We start from the raw sequence: 25272 nt of genomic DNA, 5'->3' as shown, positions 1-25272 counted from the left end.
AATTGTTATTAGGCGCCCTTGTTACACAGGGGCATAAAAATGTGTCCGTAGGCGCAACATAACACTGCAACCCCTCCCAATATCTGTAATTGGAGCGCAACAAGGAGCCACGTGCAAAGTATTGCATCAAAAATTGTTATTAGGTGCCCCTGTTACACAGGGGCATAAAAATGTGTCCATAGGCGCAACATAACACTGCAACCCCTCCCAATATCTGTAATTGGAGCGCAACAAGGAGCCACGTGCAAAGTATTGCATCAAAAATTGTTATTAGGTGCCCCTGTTACACAGGGGCATAAAAATGTGTCCATAGGCGCAACATAACACTGCAACCCCTCCCAATATCTGTAATTGGAGCGCAACAAGGAGCCACGTGCAAAGTATTGCATCAAAAATTGTTATTAGGCGCCCCTGTTACACAGGGGCACAAAAATTAGGCCTTAGGCCACGTGCAAAGTATTGCATCAAAAATTGTTATTAGACGCCCCTGTTACACAGGGGCACAAAAATTAGGCCTTAGGCCACGTGCAAAGTATTGCATCAAAAATTGTTATTAGACGCCCCTGTTACACAGGGGCACAAAAATTAGGCCTTAGGCCACGTGCAAAGTATTGCATCAAAAATTGTTATTAGACGCCCCTGTTACACAGGGGCACAAAAATTAAGCCTTAGGCCACGTGCAAAGTATTGCATCAAAAATTGTTATTAGACGCCCCTGTTACACAGGGGCACAAAAATTAGGCCTTAGGCCACGTGCAAAGTATTGCATCAAAAATTGTTATTAGACGCCCCTGTTACACAGGGGCACAAAAATTAGGCCTTAGGCCACGTGCAAAGTATTGCATCAAAAATTGTTATTAGACGCCCCTGTTACACAGGGGCACAAAAATTAGGCCTTAGGCCACGTGCAAAGTATTGCATCAAAAATTGTTATTAGACGCCCCTGTTACACAGGGGCACAAAAATTAGGCCTTAGGCCACGTGCAAAGTATTGCATCAAAAATTGTTATTAGACGCCCCTGTTACACAGGGGCACAAAAATTAGGCCTTAGGCCACGTGCAAAGTATTGCATCAAAAATTGTTATTAGACGCCCCTGTTACACAGGGGCACAAAAATTAGGCCTTAGGCCACGTGCAAAGTATTGCATCAAAAATTGTTATTAGACGCCCCTGTTACACAGGGGCACAAAAATTAGGCCTTAGGCCACGTGCAAAGTATTGCATCAAAAATTGTTATTAGGCGCCCCTGTTAAACAGGGGCAGAAAAATTAGGCCTTAGGCACTGGTGGCGGAGCACAGAAAAACAAAATTTCTTACTAGCTAACAGCATGAAAAGTGAGGAGGAGAAGGATATTCCATCAGCAGCACAACAGGACAGTCACTCAGCATCAGCAGTCTCAAAGGGATCTGATATTTCAACACAAAATTCTTATTCAGTAACATCAGCATCAGGTGCTTGGTAGCCGGTGTTGATCCAAGCCTGATTCATTTTGATGAAGGTCAGTCGATCAACAGAGTCGGTGGAGAGGCGTACCCTGTGATCGGTCACAAAGCCTCCAGCAGCACTGAATGTACGTTCTGAAAGAACACTGGATGCAGGGCAAGCCAGTAGCTCAATTGCGTACTGTGCAAGCTCTGGCCAGTGATCCATCCTCAAGACCCAGTAAGCCAGAGGATTTTCCGTGGGGAAGGTGTCCAAGTCGGATCTTGCCGCTAGGTATTCCCGGACCATGTAAACCAGACGCTGGCGATGGTTGCTGGAACCGGTCAGACCTTGGGGCTGCGGATTAAAAAATTGTCTGAACGCATCGGTCAGACGGCCACCTTCTCCACCGCTCCTTCTCTGACTCACCGAAGCCTCAGCAAGACGTTGTCCAGGGCCAGGTTTTGGTAATCCCCCCGGTTCTGGGAACGCATTGCACAGACCCTTCTGCAAGGCCTCCCGCAGTAGTTTCATCTTCTGCTCCCTCTGCGATGGCAACATAAGATCCGTTACCTTACTCTTGTAACGTGGATCAAGGAGAGTTGCCAGCCAGTAATGATCCCTCTCCTTGATAGCACGTACATGAGGATCCTTACGCAGGCTTTGCAGAATCAGGGAGGCCATGCAGCGTAGGTTTGCAGAGGCATTCGGGGCACAGTCCTCTGGGTCACTGAGGACGACAGGATCCTCAGCCACCTCATCCCAGCCACGTAAAAGTCCACGTGTTCCTTGGGACTGTAAATGATCCCTTGAAGACTGCTGCTGTTGATGCTGAGTGCTAGGCTCCACCTCCATGCTGCTGATACAATCCTCCTCCTCCTCCTCTTCCTCATCCTCCTCCTCCTCTTCCTGTGTTCCAGGTGGGCAAGCAGGAACAGTGTCTGGATAAAGGGGGCCTTGAGAGGTAAGGAAGTCCTCCTCTTCCTCCCTCTGTTCTGCCTCAAGGGCCCTGTCCATTATTCCACGTAGGGTGTGCTCCAACATGTGAATAAGCGGGACAGTCTCACTGATGCATGCACTGTCACTGCTCACCATCCTCGTGGCCTCCTCAAATGGTGACAGGACAGTGCATGCATCCCTGATCAAGGCCCACTGGCGTGGTGAAAAAAACCCAAGCTCCCCTGAGCCAGTTCTGCTGCCATATTGGCACAGGTACTCATTGATGGCCCTCTGCTGCGTGTGCAGCCGCTGCAGCATGGCCAACGTAGAGTTCCATCTGGTGGGCATGTCACAGATTAGGCGGTTCTTGGGCAGGTTGTATTCCCTCTGGAGGTCTGTCAGCCGAGCAGTGGCATTATATGACCTCCGGAAATGCACACAGACTTTCCTGGCCTGCCTCAGGACATCCTGTAAGCCAGGGTACCTGCCCAAGAACCGCTGCACCACCAAATTGAGAACATGCGCAAAACAGGGCACATGGGTGAGTTTTCCACGTCGCAGGGCAGAGAGGAGGTTGGTGCCATTATCGCTGACCACCATTCCAGGCTTCAGCTGGCGTGGCGTCAACCACCTCTGAGCCTGCCCCTGCAGAGCTGAAAGAACCTCTTCCCCAGTGTGGCTCCTGTCTCCCAAGCACACCAGCTCTAGGACCGCATGGCATCTCTTGGCCTGCATTCCTGCGTAGCCCGTCGTACGCCTACGGAGCACGGCTGGTTCTGAGCCAACATCACCACAGGAAGAGGCCACAGAGGAAGAAGAAGAGGAGGGGGTGGAGGAGAGAGGTGTGTCACAAGCAGTTGTAGTGTTTTGGAGGCGTGGTGGTGGAACAACCTCCAAAACTACTGTGCCTTGACCTGCGTCCTTCCCAGCTGCCAGCAGAGTCACCCAATGGGCCGTAAAAGACAGGTAACGTCCCTGTCCATGCCTGCTGGACCATGAGTCAGCGGTAAGATGCACCTTACCACTGACCGCCCTGTCCAGCGAGGTATGGACATTGCCTTCCACATGCCGGTAGAGAGCCGGAATCGCCTTCCGTGAAAAAAAGTGGCGTTTGGGTACTTGCCACTGAGGTACTGCACATTCCACAAACTCACGGAAGGGGGCAGAATCTACCAACTGAAAAGGTAGCAGTTGAAGTGCTAGCAATTTTGCTAAGCTAGCATTCAACCGCTGGGCATGTGGATGGCTGGGAGCGTACTTCTTTCGGCGCTGCAGCAGCTGGGGCAGGGAAATTTGTCTGGTAATATCAGTAGATTGGCCGGATGTACTACCACTACTACGTTGTGACACACCTATTTCTACACCTTCGGTGCAGGCTGCAGAGAGGACTAGGGGTCTAGTGGGGTTTGAGGTCACAGAAGGGCAAGGGGAGGACCGCTTTGGTCTTTGGTGTGGGTCTTTCTGGTATGCCTGCCAACGAGCTGCATGGCAGGTCGACATATGTCTGGACAAGCATGTGGTGCCCAAGCGGGTGATGTTTTGGCCACGCGAGATACGCTTGAGACATATGTTGCAAACAGCAAAGGTAGCATCTGATGGACAGGTTTCAAAAAAGGCCCACACCAAAGAACTTTTGCTGTACCGTTGAGACACAGCAGCGCCACGTAATGCAGTTGGTGTACTGCCCTTAAGCTGACCCCTGGAGGGCTTCCTGCCTCTTTGAAGATGTGCCTGTGCCTCGTCCTCTTCCTCCTCCTCCACTCTCCTACCAGGCACCCAGGTAGAGTCAATGACCTCATCATCCCCTCCCTCCTCATCATCACTGGCGACAACCTGGCAGTATGCTCCAGCTGGGGGAACATCACTCCCAGATTGTTGTCCCTCTCGGCCACCCCCTCTCCCTGGGCTCACATCAATGCCTTCCTCTATCAGTGTTCCGTCATCGGAGTCTTCAAAACGCTGTGCATCTTCAGCTAGCATGTACCCAACACTGTGTTGAAACAGTTCGGGGGACTCCTCAGGAGGACACGGTGGGACTAGGGAAGGATTGTGTGATCCCATTGTGCAGAGGGTAGAGGACGCCTTGGCAGCTGCTTTGCCAGACAAACTATAATCAGTCTGTGTGAGAGAGGATGAGGAGGATGAGGACGGCTTGGTCATCCACTCAACTAATTTCTCAGCATGTTGAGGCTCAACACGGCCAGCTCCCGAAAAGAAGGACGAGCGGCCACGGCCACGTGCTGAAGAGGATGCACCACATCCATCACCAGCGTTACCTCTAGATGCAGAGCCTGCTTGCCCTCGTGACTCTCTGCCTCTCTTTGTCCTTCCAGCCATAGTTATGCGTTCAGGTGTTATGTAACAAAATAGTCGCTGTCACACCGACTGCGTTCAGATGGTATTAAACAGCAACCACACAGTAAGAGCGACTTGGCTCAAGTGTAAAGTAACAAAGTAGTCGCTGTCACACCGACTGCGTTCAGATGGTATTAAACAGCAATCACACAGTAAGAGCGACTTGGTTCAAGTGTAAAGTAACAAAATAGTCGCTGTCACACCAACTGCGTTCAGATGGTATTAAACAGCAACCACACAGTAAGAGCGACTTGGCTCAAGTGTAAAGTAACAAAATAGTCGCTGTCACACCAACTGCGTTCAGATGGTATTAAACAGCAACCACACAGTAAGAGCGACTTGGCTCAAGTGTAAAGTAACAAAATAGTCGCTGTCACACCGACTGCGTTCAGATGGTATTAAACAGCAATCACACAGTAAGAGCGACTTGGTTCAAGTGTAAAGTAACAAAATAGTCGCTGTCACACCAACTGCTTTCAGATGGTATTAAACAGCAACCACACAGTAAGAGCGACTTGGCTCAAGTGTAAAGTAACAAAATAGCCGCAGTGACACCAACTGACTTTAGTTGCTATTAAACAGCACGCACGCAGTAATAGCGACTGCGTTCAAATGCGATTTAACAGCACGCACGCAGTGACATCAACTGTCTTTAGTTGCTATTAAACAGCACGCACGCAGTAATAGCGACTGCGGTCAAATGCGATTTAACAGCACGCACGCAGTGACACCAACTGCCTTTAGTTGCTATTAAACAGCACGCACGCAGTAATAGCGACTGCGTTCAAATGCGATTTAACAGCACGCACGCAGTGACACCAACTGCCTTTAGTTGCTATTAAACAGCACGCACGCAGTAATAGCGACTGCGGTCAAATGCGATTTAACAGCACGCACGCAGTGACACAAACTGCCTTTAGTTGCTATTAAACAGCACGCACGCAGTAATAGCAACTGCGGTCAAATGCGATTTAACAGCACGCACGCAGTGACACCAACTGCCTTTAGTTGCTATTAAACAGCACGCACGCAGTAATAGCGACTGCGGTCAAATGCGATTTAACAGCACGCACGCAGTGACACCAACTGCCTTTAGTTGCTATTAAACAGCACGCACGCAGTAATAGCGACTGCGTTCAAATGCGATTTAACAGCACGCACGCAGTGACACCAACTGCCTTTAGTTGCTATTAAACAGCACGCACGCAGTAATAGCGACTGCGGTCAAATGCGATTTAACAGCACGCACGCAGTGACACCAACTGCCTTTAGTTGCTATTAAACAGCACGCACGCAGTAATAGCGACTGCGGTCAAATGCGATTTAACAGCACGCACGCAGTGACACCAACTGCCTTTAGTTGCTATTAAACAGCACGCACGCAGTAATAGCGACTGCGGTCAAATGCGATTTAACAGCACGCACGCAGTGACACCAACTGCCTTTAGTTGCTATTAAACAGCACGCACGCAGTAATAGCGACTGCGTTCAAATGCGATTTAACAGCACGCACGCAGTGACACCAACTGCCTTTAGTTGCTATTAAACAGCACGCACGCAGTAATAGCGACTGCGGTCAAATGCGATTTAACAGCACGCACGCAGTGACACCAACTGCCTTTAGTTGCTATTAAACAGCACGCACGCAGTAATAGCGACTGCGGTCAAATGCGATTTAACAGCACGCACGCAGTGACACCAACTGCCTTTAGTTGCTATTAAACAGCACGCACGCAGTAATAGCGACTGCGGTCAAATGCGATTTAACAGCACGCACGCAGTGACACCAACTGCCTTTAGTTGCTATTAAACAGCACGCACGCAGTAATAGCGACTGCGGTCAAATGCGATTTAACAGCACGCACGCAGTGACACCAACTGCCTTTAGTTGCTATTAAACAGCACGCACGCAGTAATAGCGACTGCGTTTCTGTGCAATTCAATAGCCCAGTTGCATTAACAGCGACTGCGCTTCTGTGCAAATAAATTGCACACGTGCAGTAACAGGTAATGCGTCTGTGTGTGCAATTAACTAGCACACGTTAAATAACACAGAATAATTATATTTAAAGTAAATCCCTAATGCAGGCAATACAACACGTTAGAGCGCTGCATGTAGAACAATCTCCTGGCTGATAGATAAACTAGCTGAGCTGTACAGTTTATAAATATATTGACAACGCCTAAGGATGTGAATATATTCTCTACAAACTGTACTTTTAACTATACTGACTACACTTCCTACTCTATCTATCTATCTATCTATCTATCTATCTATCTATCTATCTATCTATCTATCTAGTTAAGACACTGTGTCTCTATCTCTCTATCTCTCTCTGTCTGACTGACTGATCTTCTCTAGAACCGCCAACACACTACACTAGGCAGCCGTGCAGGCTGCCTTTTATAGTGGGGGGCGTGTACTAATCCCCCTGAGCCATAATTGGCCAAAGCCACCCTGGCTTTGGCCAATTATGGCTCTTCGTTTTTTGAGCGCTGTGATTGGCCAAGCATGCGGGACATACAGCATGCTTGGCCAATCATCAGCGCTCAACGCCCCAGTGAATTATGGGACGTTTTGCGTCACTCGAATTTGGCGCGAACGACCCGTTTTGTTCGAGTTTCGACGAACGATCGAACGACCGATGTTCGAGTCGAACATACGTTCGAATCGAACGCGGAGCTCATCCCTATTCCTGAATATGCCACTGCTGTCCCAAGTTCGAAGCATACCTACACGCTTGTCGTTCAAACGTCTTTCTTACGCAACCCGGTCGTATGGACGCTACATGTGTTCGAGCCTTATATACACTCCGCACACGACATCCGCCCATGCTTAAAAAAAATTGATGTTTCCCCCCCGCCCCTTATCTTCCGTCGCAAAAACGACAAGGAGGAATTGGCAGCAGATCATGTTGGGTCAGTTCCTAGGAAACAGATGACCAGTTGTGTCGAACTAATAAGCCAGATCTCATCCTCATTTGTGTATGAAACGTTAGTTAGAGAAAAGCACTCCGATATAGTTTGGTCAAGACATAAAAGCGACCATTTGCATCATGTTTAAACCGACTTGTTTTTAGAAGACATCCTGATGAGAACCGAGATTGCCCACACAACAGTAGTTGGATCAAAATGCATAATCAAAGCGTTGTTTACGTACGACGGCACTATAGCGGACCATTACCTTAAAATTTCCAACTAGCTATGTTTTAATTTATGAACCTAAGATGTAGGCCACAAAATCATTCAATCAAGAATAACATGTAAAATGTAGTTACATACCGGTCTTTGACCCGATCGTTATCTCCGCCGTCTTCCACAAACTGTGAACGCCCCTTTTACTCACGTGGTAGCCCTTTATACACGCGCATGTGGGACTTTACGCACGTCTCCCCGCCCCTGACGTTCATGGTGTCGTATTTTCCCCGCCCCTTTTCCATCTTTTTTTTGTTGGGAGCACATGGAGAATATGGCAGCACGGCGAATCCGTTTTAAGGCCTCCAACATGACCTTTGAGGAAATGGTGGAGATGGTCCTCATCCTCAAAGCAGAGGACTATGATGGGAGGCATGGGCCATATAAGTACCCTAATAAGGTCAAGGCCCAAATAATGGAGAAGGTGAGGAGGAGTCTCCATCAGAAATTTGGGGTGAAAAGGTCCAAGGAACAGATCCGGAAAAGGTGGTGTGACCTGAAAAAACGTGAGCCGGAACAAATGAAGAGGATCAGGAGAGTGATTAGAAGAAGTAAGTTTGTTATATATTTTGTAAGATTTGTTCCGCGCCATGTGTTTTTTATTTCAGGTTGTACTGTATTATGTTTTTATGCACAAGAATTTATCGTCAAACTGGACGTCCATTCGGAACGACTAAATATTGTGTTTAAAATCCTAAAAATTATGACATTTTTCTAAAATTGTGGTGAGATCAATCGTGAAAATTATGTAGATGTGCTATTAAAACCACAAAACTTTTTTTAAAATTTAAATATATACAGTAAAAGGAGAGTCTGCTCAGCAGTCGGTGACACATGTGGACTCATTTGCATAATTGTTGTCCCCTTTAATAACCCATTTTGGGGTTCACACAGAGGTGAGGTGATCCAGTGTATACTTGGTTGGCTTACATGTTTAAAAGTAGACCAAAGCTCAAAGATTTGTCATGATCTTTGTGAATGCCTTCAATCCTGTGTTTTGCCCTGAGGGGTTTTTCAAAACATCAATAGTCCCAGAAATTGTATAAAGTGAATCATATTCCTCTTTCAGGCCTATAAGCTATAAAAATCCTGTTTCCATTTTCTTCATTCTCGTAGGGCGTCATGAAGCAAGAAGGGAGCAAGAAGTCCAGCAAGCCACACCCCCGAGGGATGGTGATGATGCGCAGCCTGCCACCACATCAGGTAAAGTAACATATTACTAACCCAGCTTCAGGTAATGTAGATGTAGGCCTGCCTAATTTAAAAAAATTGTTTTGTCCACATTTCAGGATCAGGTGGTGGCTTGGACAGGCATACTAAACAGATGCTGATCTCCGAAATATGGGCCTGCAGAGAATAGGTGGAGGAGATTCATCTGGCCAACAGAAAAATTAACGAAAGAACAAGGAGGGTGGAAAATAAATTAAAAAATTTACTAGATGTTTTGGGGAGAGTCTGAATCAGAAAAAAAAAAAAAAAAATAAAAAATACCAGATTTTGCTGTTTATTTAATAAAAAAAAAACAAAAAAATAATATAACCAGATTTTACAGTTTCTTTAATAAAAAAAAAATACAAAAAAATAATATAACCAGATTTTAGACTTTATTTAATAAAAAAAATTACAAAAAAATAATATAACCAGATTTTAGACTTTATTTAATAAAAAAAATACAAAAAAATAATATAACCAGATTTTAGACTTTATTTAATAAAAAAAATTACAAAAAAATAATATAACCAGATTTTAGACTTTATTTAATAAAAAAAATACAAAAAAATAATATAACCAGATTTTAGACTTTATTTAATAAAAAAAATTACAAAAAAATAATATAACCAGATTTTAGACTTTATTTAATAAAAAAAATACAAAAAAATAATATAACCAGATTTTAGACTTTATTTAATAAAAAAAAAATACAAAAAAAAAAAATAACCAGATTTTAATGTTTATTAAGATAAAAAAGACCAAAAAAATTACAAAAATGATTGTATATTGTATGATAAAAAAGACCAAAAAAATTACAAAAATGATTGTATATTGTATGATAAAAAAGACCAAAAAAATTACAAAAATGATTGTATATTGTATGAGAAAAAAGACCAAAAAAATTACAAAAATGATTGTATATTGTATGAGAAAAAAGACCAAAAAATTTACAAAAATGATTGTATATTGTATGAGAAAAAAGACCAAAAAATTTACAAAAATGATTGTATATTGTATGAGAAAAAAAACCTAAAAAATTACAAAAATGATTGTATATTGTATGAGAAAAAAGACCAATAAAATTACAAAAATGATTGTATATTGTATGAGAAAAAATACCAAAAAATTTACAAAAATGATTGAATATTGTATGAGAAAAAAGACCAAAAAATTTACAAAAATGATTGTATATTGTATGAGAAAAAAAACCAAAAAAATTACAAAAATGATTGTATATTGTATGAGAAAAAAGACCAATAAAATTACAAAAATGATTGTATATTGTATGAGAAAAAAGACCAAAAAATTTACAAAAATGATTGTATATTGTATGAGAAAAAAGACCAAAAAATTTACTAAAATGATTGTATATTGTATGAGAAAAAAAAACCAAAAAAATTACAAAAATGATTGTATATTGTATGAGAAAAAAGACAAAATATTTTTGTAGGGTATTTTTGAAAAAAAAACAAAAAAAAAAATTGGGAAAATAAAGAGCTTTTGAACCTCAAAAAAGTGTGTGGTGTTTTTCCTAAAACGTTAAATTTTCTATGTGTTTGTTTTGGGGGTCACCTGGGAAATGTTTGCTAGTTGATAATGAAAATACACTTAGTTACACTTAGTAAAGAACTCCAAGCAACACAAGCAAGACATAACAAGTTTATAAAAAAGATTATGATTTATTTTGGTGAAAGCTACAATTATGGCAAATTTGCTTGAGATGGTATTGCCCCCCTACCCATGAAATAGTCCATGTATTTGTCCCGGACTTCACGGGCACTCTGGGGGGGCAGTCCTGTGTGGCCAGCTTCAAGGCCCGCCAAAGTTTCTGATGGAGCCAAAAGTTGTGCCTCAGGCCCAACCAGGGCCATATAATTTGGAGATTGTCTCCGCAAAAAATTATGCAGAATGCAGCATGCAAAAATAATAGTATTCCACTTATATTCCGCCATGTGGAGAGAGGTGAGGAAAAGGCGGAACCGGCTGGCCATGATGCCGAAAGCGTTCTCAACCACTCTGCGTGCTCGGCCCAGCCGGAAATTAAAGACACTCCTCTCTGGGGTGAGGGTGCGCTGAGGGAATGGCCTCATAAGATGGGGTCCCAGGGCAAACGCTTCATCAGCCAGGAAAACAAATGGCAGGCCTTCTACATTCTGGTCATCCGGTGGCAATGACAGATCATCATCCTGAAGGCGAAGCGCAAACTCCGTCTGCCTGAAGGCTCCCCCATCCGATATCCGTCCATTCATCCCGACATCCACAAAAAGGAATTCATACTGTGCTGACACCACCGCCATCAGCACAATACTGTTGAACCCCTTATAGTTAAAGAACTGGGATCCTGAACGGGGTGGAGGCACGATGCGGACGTGCTTCCCGTCGATGGCTCCCCCGCAGTTGGGGAAGTTCCATCGGGTCTGGAAGTCCAAAGCCACAGACTGCCACTCCTGTGGTGTGGACGGAAGCTGGGGAAGCAAAAATGGTAAAATTAGCCGCATAACCTTGCAAGCAGATTAGACAAAGACATTATAAGCATTATAACATTTCTGGGAACTAGCATATTATATCTAAATATATTTAGACAATTAACACATTAAACACCCCCTCTGATGGGCCAGTGCCCAAGTTTGGGGGAGGGCTAGATGAGTTTGGGAGTAAAAAAAAAATATAATTAGGATTATTGGTGAACATAGACTTTACAACACATTTTTGAGGGGAGGGCTAGATGAGTTTGGGAGTACAAAAAAAATATAATTAGGATTATTGGTGAACATAGACTTTACAACACATTTTTGAGGGGAGGGCTAGATGAGTTTGGGAGTACAAAAAAAATATAATTATGATTATTGGTGAACATAGACTTTACAACACATTTTTGAGGGGAGGGCTAGATGAGTTTGGGAGTACAAAAATAAGATAATTAGGATTATTGGTGAACATAGACTTTACAACACATTTTTGAGGGGAGGGGGGGGGGGGGGACATTACAATGGATATAACACAATACATTGGGAAGTGACTAGACTAGGTAGGTTGGGGCCCAGGATAGCATTCTGGGGAGGTAAGTGATGGGAAATATGCATGTAGGCCAAAAAAGGGGCATCAAAGTTTACAGCATGCATTGGGGCAAAGGGGACATTCACAGCATATTCCAGACATGGTAATTAGGGAAGGAGGAGATAACTACAAGACATTAGCATACATTATAGACATAAAATGTGATATTAAAGGAGAAAACTTACCCTCATATATTCCTCCTGCAGAACCTGGATGATGGCAGAGCAGGTGTCAGGAATGATGAGGCCCAGAGCCTGGGGGGAGATGCCCGTCGAGAACTTTAAGTCCTGAAGGCTTCTCCCAGTTGCCAGATAACGGAGGGTGGCAACTAGCCTCTGCTCAGCACTGATGGCTTCCCGCATAACGGTGTCCTGCCTGGTAATATAGGGGGACACCAAAGCCAACAGGTGCTGAAAGACGGGATCAGACATCCTCAGGAAATTCCTCTAATCAACAGGATTATTTTCCTGAAGCTCCCGCAGCAAAGGCATGTGAGAGAATTGGTTCCTACGGAGCAACCAATTCTTGGTCCATGAACGCGTCCTCCTCCTGTTCATGAACTCCTCATCGTCTAGGTCATAAACAAACAGACCTACACACAGAAGATGCTTAGCACGAAGTCGGCGACGACTAGGTGCCTGCAACATGGCTACAAGGCTAGTTACGAACGACAAATCAGAATTGCACCAAACAGACCGCAGTGAAGAACAGCAAGACCTATGAAGAACGACCCTGACAATGAAAAACGCGGGGACAGGACCGCAATGTAAAACAATACGACCTGACCGCACGTCTCGATTGCCTAGATACGACCCCCACAAGTACAAACTGAACGGCAGAGATCAATCTGAAAGCACAAAGACTGAAAAGCACGAATCGTCACTCACCAAACTTTTACTAACACGCGTAAACACGGAATCAGCAAAAGGAGCCCCAAGGGTGGCGCCAACAAAATCAAACCTCCCCTTTATAGTCGCGTCATACGTCGTGAGCGTCATCGCGCCGGAGAACGACCAGATTTTGGTATGTTACGTGTGTACGCAAAGCAAGCCTGCCGAGCTTCTCGACAAGTTCAACAAGGAACTCGACGAGGAACTCGACGGGCTTGGCACGTCGAGTTTCTCTGTCGTGTGTACGAGGCCTAAGACTTTAATTTGTTTGTTTCTTATTTAAAGTTTGATTAAAACTACAGAGTGTATTAAACAGTATTAAACAGAATTCCTTATATGACAGCGTCGCGCACGTCGCCGCGTCATAATCGCGGCGACGGCGCGACACGTCATCGCCAGAGGATTTCGGCGCGGATTTCAATGCGATGGTGAGTACACTCCATTGCATTAAAATCTGCTGAAATCCTCGAGAGGATTTATCCGCGGAAACGGTCCGCTGGACCGTATCCGCGGATAAATCCTCCCGTGTGTATGGGGCCTTATAGATCCCATTCATTAACAACTATTACCTCTTGCACAATCGGACCCCTCCTAGCATTGGTCTCCAGTACAGCAATAATGCCTAACTCTGATGATGCTGAACAAAGAAAAAAGAAACGAAAAAGGTGGAGATTTTTCACCTCCCATGAAAGAGAAATATCTTCCAGAATATAAACACATAAATTATATACGGTATGTCCCATAATTAATACCAGTGACACAATATTTTAAAAGAGAAGTAGGGCCAAAGCTCTTTTGGCCCTACTTCTCCTGTGGGTCACAGAAGTGCACCTGGTTCTGCACTCCTGTGACCCACGCATCAATCATCTTTTCCAGGCTCTGAAGAGATCCCAACTTAAATTTTTAGATTATCCCAGATGCTTGACCTTTCAGTGAGAGCTCCAGTGAGCACTGGAGGGACAGAGTAGAGAGTCGGTGACTGACAGCCACCCGCTCTCTGCTCACTGAAGAAAAAGAACTGAGCAGTCAGTGGTCTTTGATCTCTCAGTTTTTAGTAATTAATGTGACATGCATGGCCATCATCCGTAATGTATACACATGAGAGGAGAAGAAAAAGATCTAGGCCTGCACAGTCTGATATCTTTCTTTTTCTTCTTTTCTCGTATTGATCTCTCAGTTGTTGGACAGCTGGGGACCGATGCAGCATCCACCTAGATGAGTGTGTTTTTTTTTAATTCCTGACTAAAAAGGAAGATCCATGACTTCTTGGAAGAAAGACATTACCGTTTAGTGAATGACAAATCTTCCTTTCACTCCCTTGTTTCCCTCCCAAAAATCTCAGATAGATACATTTTCTGAAGAAAAAAAGAACTTACATTTTTAAGCATTTGGGAACAAGACGGAACAAATTGATTCAAATGGATGTCTACTACTACATGATTTGCTGAACTCGTTGCTAGGAATCTTCAACATACCGTAACAGTAATACAAATTTACTTCTGTAACAAGGTTGTAGTTCGGCACATAAAAAAATGAGGCTCATCAGACCCTTCATTTTGATGGATCTGTCTGTTATTGCATCAGGCTTGTTCTTCCCAGAAGAGCATTACATATTAAAGGGTTAGTAAAGGAATTTTTTTTTCCCTTTAAAATAACAAACATGTTATACTTACCTCCGTTGTGCAGTTCGTTTTGCACAGAGTGGCCCCGGATCCACATCTTCTAGGGTCCCTCGGTGGCGGTCTCTGGTCCTCCCCGCAAGTACTGACCACAGTCATTCGAGAGAGCTCGCATGGTGATGAGTAATTGCGGGCGCGCTCCCGTGATACAGCGAGCTGCCATAGCCGCTCACTGTATCACTCGGCCCCGCCCCTTGGCGTGCCGTGTCACCGGATGTGATTGACAGCAGCGCCAGCCAATGGCTGCGCAGCTCTCAATCCATCCGCTCTAGCCAACCAGCGGCCAGGCTGAGCGGCGAAGAGGATCTCAGGACCGAGTGTGGGACTTTCGAGGGGTCAAGTAAGTATACCGGGGGCTGGGGGGGGGGGGCAGCAGCATCAGATGTTTTTTCAACTTAATGCATAGATTGCATTAAGGTGAATTTTTTTTTTACTTTACAACTCCTTTAATTCACAGCCAATCAAATGAAACAGCTACTGAAAATCATATCATAAACATCTGATAACTGTATAGTTAGTGTTGGATCAATGATACAGCATTGTTCTTGTCGAAAAACATTACATATCCATGTAACTCGCCATCTGAATCTTTTAAACCAAAAGCAACTGCTTTTGGGGGTATTTTCATCTCTTCAAATTTGCTTTACTGGGGTAATAAATGTAAATACTAAACCAGCCATTTTCAACCAGAGTTTCATGGAACCCGTGGGATCCTCCAGAGGTTGATAGGGGTTTCTGATTGACCTCCTATCTGATGGTGCCTTCAACTCCTGATTGAACACCACATGGCAGAGCCAAGTGCAGGAAAACCAGTGATCATTTTAGCTGTCTATAAGTTTGTCACCCTGATCACCACTGTAAGGGGGTATTCTTCAATTGCCAACACTGGAATGGTGGCGTTCCACTACAACCACCACAGTAAGTGGATTATTCTTCAATTACCACCATTATAAGAGGGTTTTTTGCCTTGCTCCCTGATAAATGAATTCTAGAAAGGGTTCCACGGGACTTGAAAATTATTTCAAAGGTTCCTCTGGGGTTAAAATGTTGGGAAAGGTTGTACTAAACCAACAATACAAACTACATTATGTATTTACATCTGAGTGAGTGAGTGAAAAATTTATATAGCGCTACACATGCGAACTGAATCGCCTCTGGGCGCTTGTTTGAGCACTTCTCCCTTGAGCTCAGAAGAGATGGGTTTTGATCTTTCTCCTAAAGGCCAAGTGGTTCTCCTCCAACCGAATGGAGGTTGGCAAAGTGTTCCAAAGTCGAGGGCCTTGGACAGCAAATCTTCTTTCTCCTTTGGACTTGTATCTGGTTTTGGGGATTTGGAGTAAATTTTGGTTGGAGGATCGCAGAGCGCGATTGGGGTTGTAGGCTTTTATTTTGTCGCATAGGTATTGGGGGGCTTTTCCCCAAATACATTTATGCGTTAGACAGAGTGCTTTGAAAGTGATTCTGTCTGGATTCCCATGTTTTTTCCCAGTCACCTGAAAGACCTGCAGGTGCGTGATTTGGTACTTTGGGAGTCCGAGATAGAGGGCATTTGCATAGTCCAGCCTGGAGTTAACAATTGTTCCCACCACTACTGCTATGTCTTCTTATGTCATCTAACACAGGCAAACAAACAGATTCGATTTTGCCTCTACCTTGCTAACCGTGTTCTTGCTTTTATTGTTCCCTATTAGTGGGATGATATATTGCACTAGTAACCCCTATCCCAAACTACTGACCTACGTTGGTACCCAAGCCTGATTTGTCACTTATCTCTCATGAAGTACAGCAATCAGACATCTTTAGAAATACTAAAGACCTTTTTCAAGCACACATCCTAAGAGCTTACTCAATTCAAACAAGTGCCTGGAACATACCCTAGTGTGGGGTATGCTCCCAACACTTATTAGAACTGCAGAGGCCACAAAGAAGAGTGGTAAAACATCTTCAACATTACTCTTATCTCAAATGAAGCACAGCAAGAAGATGTCTTTAAAAATACTAAAGATCTTTTCATCACACATGCTAAGGGTTTACTCAAATTAAAATCAGTGGGGTAGATTCACGTACGGAGGCGTATCATTCTGCCGGCATAGCGCATCCCATTTGCACTATGCCGACGTAAGATAGTGAGGCAAGTACTGTATTCACAAAGCACTTGCCTCCTAAGTTACGTCGGCGTATCGTAAATGGTCCGGCGTAAGCGCGCCTAATTCAAATGAGGAACAGGGGGGGCGTGTTTTATGTTAATGAATCGTGACCCGACGTGATTGACGTTTTTCACGAACGACGCATGCGGCGTCCGTGGACATATCCCAGTGTGCATTGCTCCAAAGTACGCCGCAAGGACGTATTGGTTTCGACGTGAACGTAAATTACGTCCAGCCCCATTCACGGACAACTTACGCAAACAACGTAAAATTTCCAAAATTCGACGTGGGAACGACGTCCAAACTTAACATAGGATACGCCTCATATAGCAGGGGTAACTTTACGCCGGAAAAAGCCTAACGTAAACGACGTAAAAAATGCGCCGGGCGGACGTACGTTTCTAAATCGGCGTATCTACCTAAATTGCATATTCCTCGCGTAAATCGACGGAAGCGCCACCTAGCGGCCAGTGTAAATATGCAACTAAGATATGACGGCGTAAGAGACTTACGCCAGTCGGATCTTAGCCTAATTCCGGCGTATCTTGTTTTCTGAATACAGAAAAAAGATACGCCGGAGCATCCTAGAAGTTACGCAGCGTATCAATAGATACGCCAGCGTAACTTCTTTATGAATCTACCCCAGTGTCTGGAACATACTCCTGAAGCAACTTTATGGTTCGTGAGAGGTACGAGTATTTTTGAAGATGTTTTAACAGTGTAAAACATCTTCAAAAATATTCTTATCTCTCATGAACCATAGAAACAAGATGTCCTTAGGAATATTGAAGACCCACTCAACACTTATCCCAAAAGCTTACTCAATTTAAACTGTCTGGAAGTTACCCCAGTGTGGGGTATGATTCTAATGCCGCGTACACATGACCGTTTGTCGGGTTGTAAAAAATGAAGTTTTTTTTAATGTCATTAAAAACGATCGTGTTTGGGCTTCAGAGCATTTTTCAGGTTCTGAAAAACGGCCAATTTTTTTTTCGAACATGCTCTATTTTTTCACAAAGTTTTTAATGTTGTCGCTTTTCGGGTTGTAAAAAATGGTCGTGTGTGGGCTTTAACGACGTGAAAAATCTGTGCATTCTCAGAAGCAAGTTATGAGACGGGAGAGCTCGTTCTGGTAAAACTAGCGTTCGTAATGGAGTAAGCACATTCATCACGCTGTAACAGACAGAAAAGCGTGAATCGTCTTTTACTAACACGAAATCAGCTAAAGCAGCCCAAAGGGTGGCGTTATCTGAATGGAACTTCCCCTTTATAGTGCCGTCGTATGTGTTGTACGTCACCGCGCTTTGCTAGAGCATTTTTTTTTTCACGATCGTGTGTAGGCAAGACCGTATTATTGATCAAGTTGAAAAAAAATTAGTTTTTTCTAGAGCCTGAAAAACGTTGTTTTTTACAACCCGAAAAATGATCGTGTGTACGCGGCATTACACTCATTAGAACTGAAGAAGCCACTCAAAAAAGGGGTAAAACATCTTCAACATTACTAAACAAGTCCAATTTCCAATGACTAAGTAATACTAGCTATACCATGACCTGGATAAATAAAAACCTTCAAACATCTACCGACAAGATTTCATCTCCTGACTCCGCAGGTCTGCCCACCTTCAACTGAACAGAAGATCTCACTTGCAATGTTGGCTTACAACTATTTTTTGGAGAATTCAGTTGAAGGAGTGAGGCCCCGTACTCACGACCAAACATGTCTGCTGAAACTGGTCCGCAGACCAGTTTCAGCAGACATGTTTGGCCGTGTGTTTGCCCGAGCGGACCATTTTGGGACGGATCGGACAGGTTTCCAGCGGACAACTGTTTCCCGGACTTGTTTTAAAACAGTCCGCTGGAAACCTGTCCGCCCGGACATGTACGGTCGTCTGTACAGACCTACCGTACATGTCCTGCCGCCCGCATCCCTCGCATGCGTCGAATGACTTCGACGCATGCGTGGAAGCATATTTAAGGCGGCCCGCCCACGTCGCCGCGTCATTGTCGCGGCGACACCGCGTCATCGACGCGGCGACACCGCGGACACGCCCCGCGTAATGTTTACGCGCGGGCTTCTGTTCGATGGTGTGTATAGCCATCGAACAGAAGTCCCCGGGCAGTCCCCGGCCAGACATGTCCGATGGAAACGGTCTGCAGACCGTTTTCATCGGACATGTCCTGCCGTGAGTACAAGGCCTGAGACTCCAAGGGAGGAGAAGCAAAGCTGGGAACTGCTACTTAGAGATCTCCCAAGCAGAACCCTTTAGAGATCAAATAATCTGGTGGCTGATTTATTTTACGAGTACCTAGAAAACATAAAATATATTATTTTTCGGGATTGACTCTAAAATGTGATGACTATACCGTTACACCCCTGTGTGTACTTGGCACAACTGCTTTTTCTTACCTTATGTTGGAATATTGTCATCCGACATCCCAGAAATACTCTTGCAACCAAACAGTCCCATAGGTTTGTGCAGGGATCAGAGCCTTTTATTCCTGAAGGTTCTGTAAAGTGTTCCAGGCACAGTGACGCTCCAGCAGACTGTCTGATCTCCGGGAAAGGACTAAGTCTACAACTTGCAGAGGATGAAGTTTTCTCTGCTACACTCCACTCCTATTCACTAGCACTTGCCAAGTTCTCTAATTTGAAGCAACTGCATCTTTTTAAAACAAGCTTGGTCCCCTGAGGAGACTGGTTCTCTTGTTTGGGAGTGAGCGACGTAGAGGGATCGCTCTCTTCTCTCTATCCTCTAACAGTGTATCTGTCTTTATGGTGCTGCTCTCTACTTTGATCCATACAGTCATAGTGAATATCTTGCAGAGGGGATCTGCAGCTTTGGCTCCTATTCGGCTGAGGTCAGGAAGTCACCCTAACAGCTGGGAGGGATTACGCAGTTCGATTTATGCAGGTCTAATATGTGGCCAGAATTATGGTTTCATTTATGTCACTTGTTTCTGTGTAATAAAAACGTTGAATTTCTAATAGAATTATACGCTCCATCATCTATTGAGCTGTTTAGAGAAAACTTTTACTAAGAGAAGTATGAAGGTTGCAAATGCTGGCATTCTGAAAATTCTAATTGCTTGGCTGCCTCTTGCTTCAGTCATTTGAGTTAGTAACCCAGAACAAGTATGCAGAACATTAAATGTGAAATCCAGTTAAAAAGCTAAATACAAGGATGAAATGCTTAAATAGGAGCTGCTCTACTTGCCAAAGAATTTGTTTTTTTGTCCATCTGGTCCTGAAATTTACACAGTTCTACCACACAGCCATGGGCGTCCGCTCCATAGGGCAAGGGAGGGCATTTGCCCCCCCCCCCATAAATTGTAGTGTTGACAATGACACGCCGCCTCCTGCACATGGGTGGGCCAGGGCTGACGGCACTCACGGTGGGAGGGGATTATCATTCCTGGCTGGGAATGATGGGAGGAGCGTAGAGAGCTGCCTGCTAGAGGAGTCAGCGCCGCCGAGGAGGAACAAACCAGCAACAACATCTTCATTACAATCAGACAGCACAGTACAGCAGCATCAGTTGTGTCAGTGTCACTGCAAGTAAGCACTAAACTAAATTGGGCTGATGGCATGCGGCATGCCATACGGAATGATGCAGTTTGAAAATATTTTTTTTAATATGCAGCATGGCGGCGGGGGGAGGGGGGTAAATGTCCTGCATTGGTCATGGTAACTCATGTATTAATGTCCTGCACAGTGCAGGACATTAATACATGAGTTACCATGACCAGTGCAGGACATTTAACCCCCTCCTCACGCCGCCATGTTGCATATTAAAAAAATCACAGACAGTCATCACAGTTAATAATCCTCAGACTGCATTCCGATGGCATCATGTGCAGGATGCTGTGTAATGTAAAGAGGGCCAGTGATGCAAGGTGCTGTGTAATGTAAAGGGGTCCAGTGATGCAGGGTGCTGTGTAATGTAAAGGGGTCCAGAGGTGCAGGGTGCTGTGTAATGTAAAGGGGTCCAGTGATGTAGTTGTGTAGAGGGGGTACACAGTAGTGACAAAGAGATATTGAAAGATGCAGGGGGCACAGTGGGGTGTTTTTACATTTTAACGTGGGGGGTCGCTTTTAACCCCCTCTAGAGGTCGAAGAAGGGATAAAATGCAACTGTGTATCGCCGCTGCCGAAACGCCCCCCCCCCCCTGAAAAAAAATTAGCGGACGCCCATACACACAGCACAACCCTATGTGGCAGAGCAGAAGACCCGGTTTTTCTCTGATGCAGTTTTTTTTTTTAAATCATATCCTTTTTTTATTTTTATATGCAAACAACATTAAAGCCTCGTACACACGACCTTTTTTCCCAGCAGGAAAACCGCCAGGAGAGCATTTGGCCGGGAATCCCGGCCGTGTGTATGCTCCCTAGCAGTTTCCCGATAGGAAAACTGCCTGGGAAAAATAGAGAACCTGTTCTCTATTTCCCCGCCGGGATTCCCGGCAGAGTGTTTCCTGCTGAGAAAAACGGACGTCTGTATGCTTACCTGTCCGAGGTAAACCCGCACATGCTCGATAAGACTTCGACGCATGAGCGGTAGCATACAAGGTTAGTGTGGGGTGTAGCAAGATGGCGGCGACAGCATCGAATGTGACGAGCGCCGGCTCGTCGTAGTCGATGGCATCACCGCGTTCTTTTGAGTGGCCGTCTGTATGCACGGCTTGGCAAGGCAAGCTTGCCAGGAATCCCGTCAGGAAAACTAACGTTTTTTTTCCTGACGGTATTCCCGGCCGTGTGAACAGGGTGTTTAAAGCGGATGTCCGCTCAAAAAAAAATATTAAAAGCCAGCAGCTACAAATACTGCAGCTGCTGACTTTTAGTATTAGGACACTTACCTGTCCTGGAGTCCAGCGGCGTCCGCAGCAGAGGACGAGCGATCGCTCGTCACCCTGCTGCTCCCCCCTCCATCCACGGTGAGGAAACCAGGAAGTGAAGCGCTCCGGCTTCACTGCCCGGTTCCCTACGGCGCATGCGCAAGTCGCGCTGCGCCCGCCGATTGGCTCCCGCTGTGTGCTGGGAGCCGAGTGTTCCCAGCACACAACGGGGGACGGACGGGATGTCAGAAAAAACCCGTCTTTTGCCCGTGACGTGTGGCCGGAAGTGGGTGCAAATACCTGTCTTTAGACAGGTATCTGCACCCCCCTCCCCCCTGAAAGGTGTCAAATGTGACACCGGAGGGGGGAGGGGGCCGATCAGCGCAACTTCACTTTAGGGTGGAGATCCGCTTTAAGAAAATACCGACAAATTATACAAACAAAATCACATTAAACAAAACACAACCCCAAAAAAAAACAAAAAAAAAAACATACGCTCCCTGCCACACCCCATTAAAAGAGAATTAACCCAAAAAAAGGTAACAAATTCACAAGGGTTTTTTTTCCCCACTACTAATCCTTTATATTGGCTTTAAATTTGCAAATGCAGCCATTTGGAATTTGGATGAAAGGTTTAGCGCTGGGAAACACTTTTTGAAAGATAAAAAGTGCATTTTATATACAGCTATATAGATCAGACAAAAATGAGGGACAAATGAGGAGGAATGAGGGACAGAGGAACATTGCTCCAAATCAGGGACAGTCCCTCCAAATGTGTGTGCTATAAAAGAATATAGCACATACATACAAAAATTAAATTGAAATCCTACAAGGCTATAAAACCCTTTCGCCGCCAGGTCCCTAACATTCAGTGGAGTACGGGGGAGATAAAGAGAACCTGTCACCTAACAATCATCACATACGCGTGAAAACATTGATTGCGATACACAGGTCGCCGCACACGCTGAAGTGAGAGCAATAATTCTAACACAAGACCTCCTCCGAAACACTAAACTGATAACTTTAGGGGGCTTTTGAAGCGTCGGCTATGGAAAATATAGGGTACTGAAATCTGGCGAACATAAATTTAAGGTTTGGCATATCTATTTACTCCGTGCAACCTTATATTTCATGTTTTAGTGTGTTTCCTAGACCTTTGCGGTAAAATCGAGTGACATAAAAAATTGCAACTACCACTATTGTATTCTCTAGGGTATCTACTTTCAGAAAATATATACTATCTGTGGGTTTTGTGTAATCTTCAAGCCTAAAATTATTTTTTAACCACTTAACAACCGCTGAACGTCAAATTACATCCTTGAATTTGTGCGGTGATATCTGAATGATGGGTGCAGCTACAGGCATCATTCAGATATCACCATCTTCAGCCGGCGATTCTGTGCACAATAAGAATGATCAAATCGGCAGTTCCGCCTCTTGATCGTTCTTATAGGCAGCAGGAGGGGACGTCCCCCCCCCCCTCCTGCCGCCATCCTGTGCTTCTCCAGGCTTTCCCGTGCCATCGGGGGCCCGGAGAGCGAATTGGCCGGCACTGGCTGGGGAAGCATAGAGATGACTGGTGACCAGATGGTCACCAGTCATCTCTATGACCATCGGAGGCCCAGGCGCGACGTTATGACGTCACGCCCGTTAACCGGAAGTAAACAAAGCCGCAATCACGGCTGTCAGTGTGAGATCGGTAAATGTTTTTTCACCAATTTCATGCTTGTAAGCCTGGAGGAGAGATGTGGGGTCTTATTGACCCCACATCTCTCCATAAAGAGGACCTGTCACGCTGATTCCTATTAGAAGGGATGTTTACATTCCTTGTAATAGGAATAAAAGTGATAAAAAAAATAAAAAATAAAAAAGTGTAAAAATAAAAAAATTAAGTAAAATAAAAATAAAATGATTTTTTTTTTTTTTTAAACGCCCCTATACCCGGTAGCTCGCACGCAGAATGCTGGGGCAGGATTATTTCAGGCATTATTTATGCGCTATTTTTAGCGCTAAAATGCCTGAAATACGCCTCAGTGTGAAAGGGGCCTTAATGAAGCCTTGGGAGAGCATCTACTTTATATTTGTTACATGCTTTCAATCACATAGCATAACTTAAAAATATTTAAAAACCCTTGCTTACCATTTTAAATACTGTTTTCTGAAAAAAAATAAATCTAGCATTAGAAATCCCTGTATTCCATAATTAAAACTTCACTTTCTCAATCAACATTAACTATGTTTAATCCTTATGCTGTTAGGAAGATATATTATATTTACTTGTTTTAAACTTTTTTTTACATTTCTTCAGTTGCTTTCTGGTTTCTGTCACCCCAGGAGTAGGGATGGGCGAACGGTTCAGCCCGAGCATAAGTTTGGGCCGAACTTTGGTTGTTCGGATGTTCTGGCGAACACCGAACAATATGCTGAGTTCGTGGAAAAATTTGAAAGCCGTGTAACCCCGCTAAAGTCTATGGGACACTATGAGAAAACAAAAATGCTCATTTTAACCACTTTAGCCCCGGGCCTGTTTTTCAGAGTCGGTGTTTACGAGACTAAAACATTTTTTTTTGCTATAAAATTACTTAAAACCCCCAAACATTATATATTTTTTTTTCTAACACCCTAGAGAATAAAATGGCAGTCATTGCAATACTTTTTGTCACACCGTATTTGCGCAGCGGTCTTACAAGCGCACTTTTTTTGGAAAAAAATCACTTTTTGAAATTAAAAAATAAGACAGCAATAAATTTGGCCCAATTTTTTTACATATTGTGAAAGATAATGTTACGCCGAGTAAAATGATACCCAACATGTCACGCTTACAAATTGCGCCCGCTTGTGGCATGGCGTCAAACTTTTACCCTTAAAAATCTCGATAGGCGATGTTTAAAAAATTCTACAGGTTGCATTTTTTGAGTTTCAGAGTAGGCCTAGGGCTAGAATTATTGCTCTCGCTCTAACGATCGCGGCGATACCTCACTTGTGTGGTTTGAACACCGTTTTCATGTGCGGGCGCTACTTGCGTATGCGTTCGCTTCTGCGTGCGAGCTCGTCGGGACGGGGCGCTTTAAAAAAATGTTTGGGGGTTTTCGTATTTATTTTTATTTATTTTACAACACTGAAATAAAAAAAAATAAAAAATTATCACTTTTATTCCTATTACAAGGAATGTAAACATCCCTTGTAATAGAAAAAAGCATGACAGGTCCTCTTAAATATAAGATCTGGGGTCAAAAAGACCTCAGATCTCATATTTAGGCTTAAATGCAAAAAAAAAAAAAAAAAAAATTGAAAATGTCATTTTTTCAAACGACAAAAAAAAAAAATGTTGCTTTAAGACGCTGGGCGGGACTGACGTTTTGACGTCACTTCCGCCCAGCAGAGCTATGGGGACGGGTGAAGGAGATTTTTCCTTCACTCGTAACCCCGCTCAGCTGCCGAACACATCCGATCTCCTCCGCCGCTACCGACGGCTACTGTAAGCGGCGGAGGGCGCAGGAGAGCGGCGGGAGGGGGGGGCCCTCTCCCGCCACCGATAACG

The 25272-nt window shown here is 44.4% G+C and overlaps 1 protein-coding gene across 1 annotated transcript in view; it reads right to left on the bottom strand.

Moving 5' to 3' along the window:
- The window catches only part of C1QTNF7 (C1q and TNF related 7), a 142058-nt gene extending 122279 nt beyond the window's left edge, over nt 1–19779 (bottom strand). Inside the window, exon 1 of the mRNA XM_040335449.1 lies at nt 19306–19779. The gene's annotated coding sequence lies outside the window, so the exon portion shown is untranslated. The remainder of the gene's footprint in view (nt 1–19305) is intronic.
- Between the last annotated feature and the right edge of the window lie 5493 nt (nt 19780–25272).

Source organism: Rana temporaria, chromosome 1, assembly GCF_905171775.1.
Source record: "Rana temporaria chromosome 1, aRanTem1.1, whole genome shotgun sequence".
NCBI lineage: Eukaryota > Metazoa > Chordata > Amphibia > Anura > Ranidae > Rana > Rana temporaria.
Note: the sequence above shows the minus strand (reverse complement) of the source record. Positions and strands in the feature narration are given on the sequence as shown.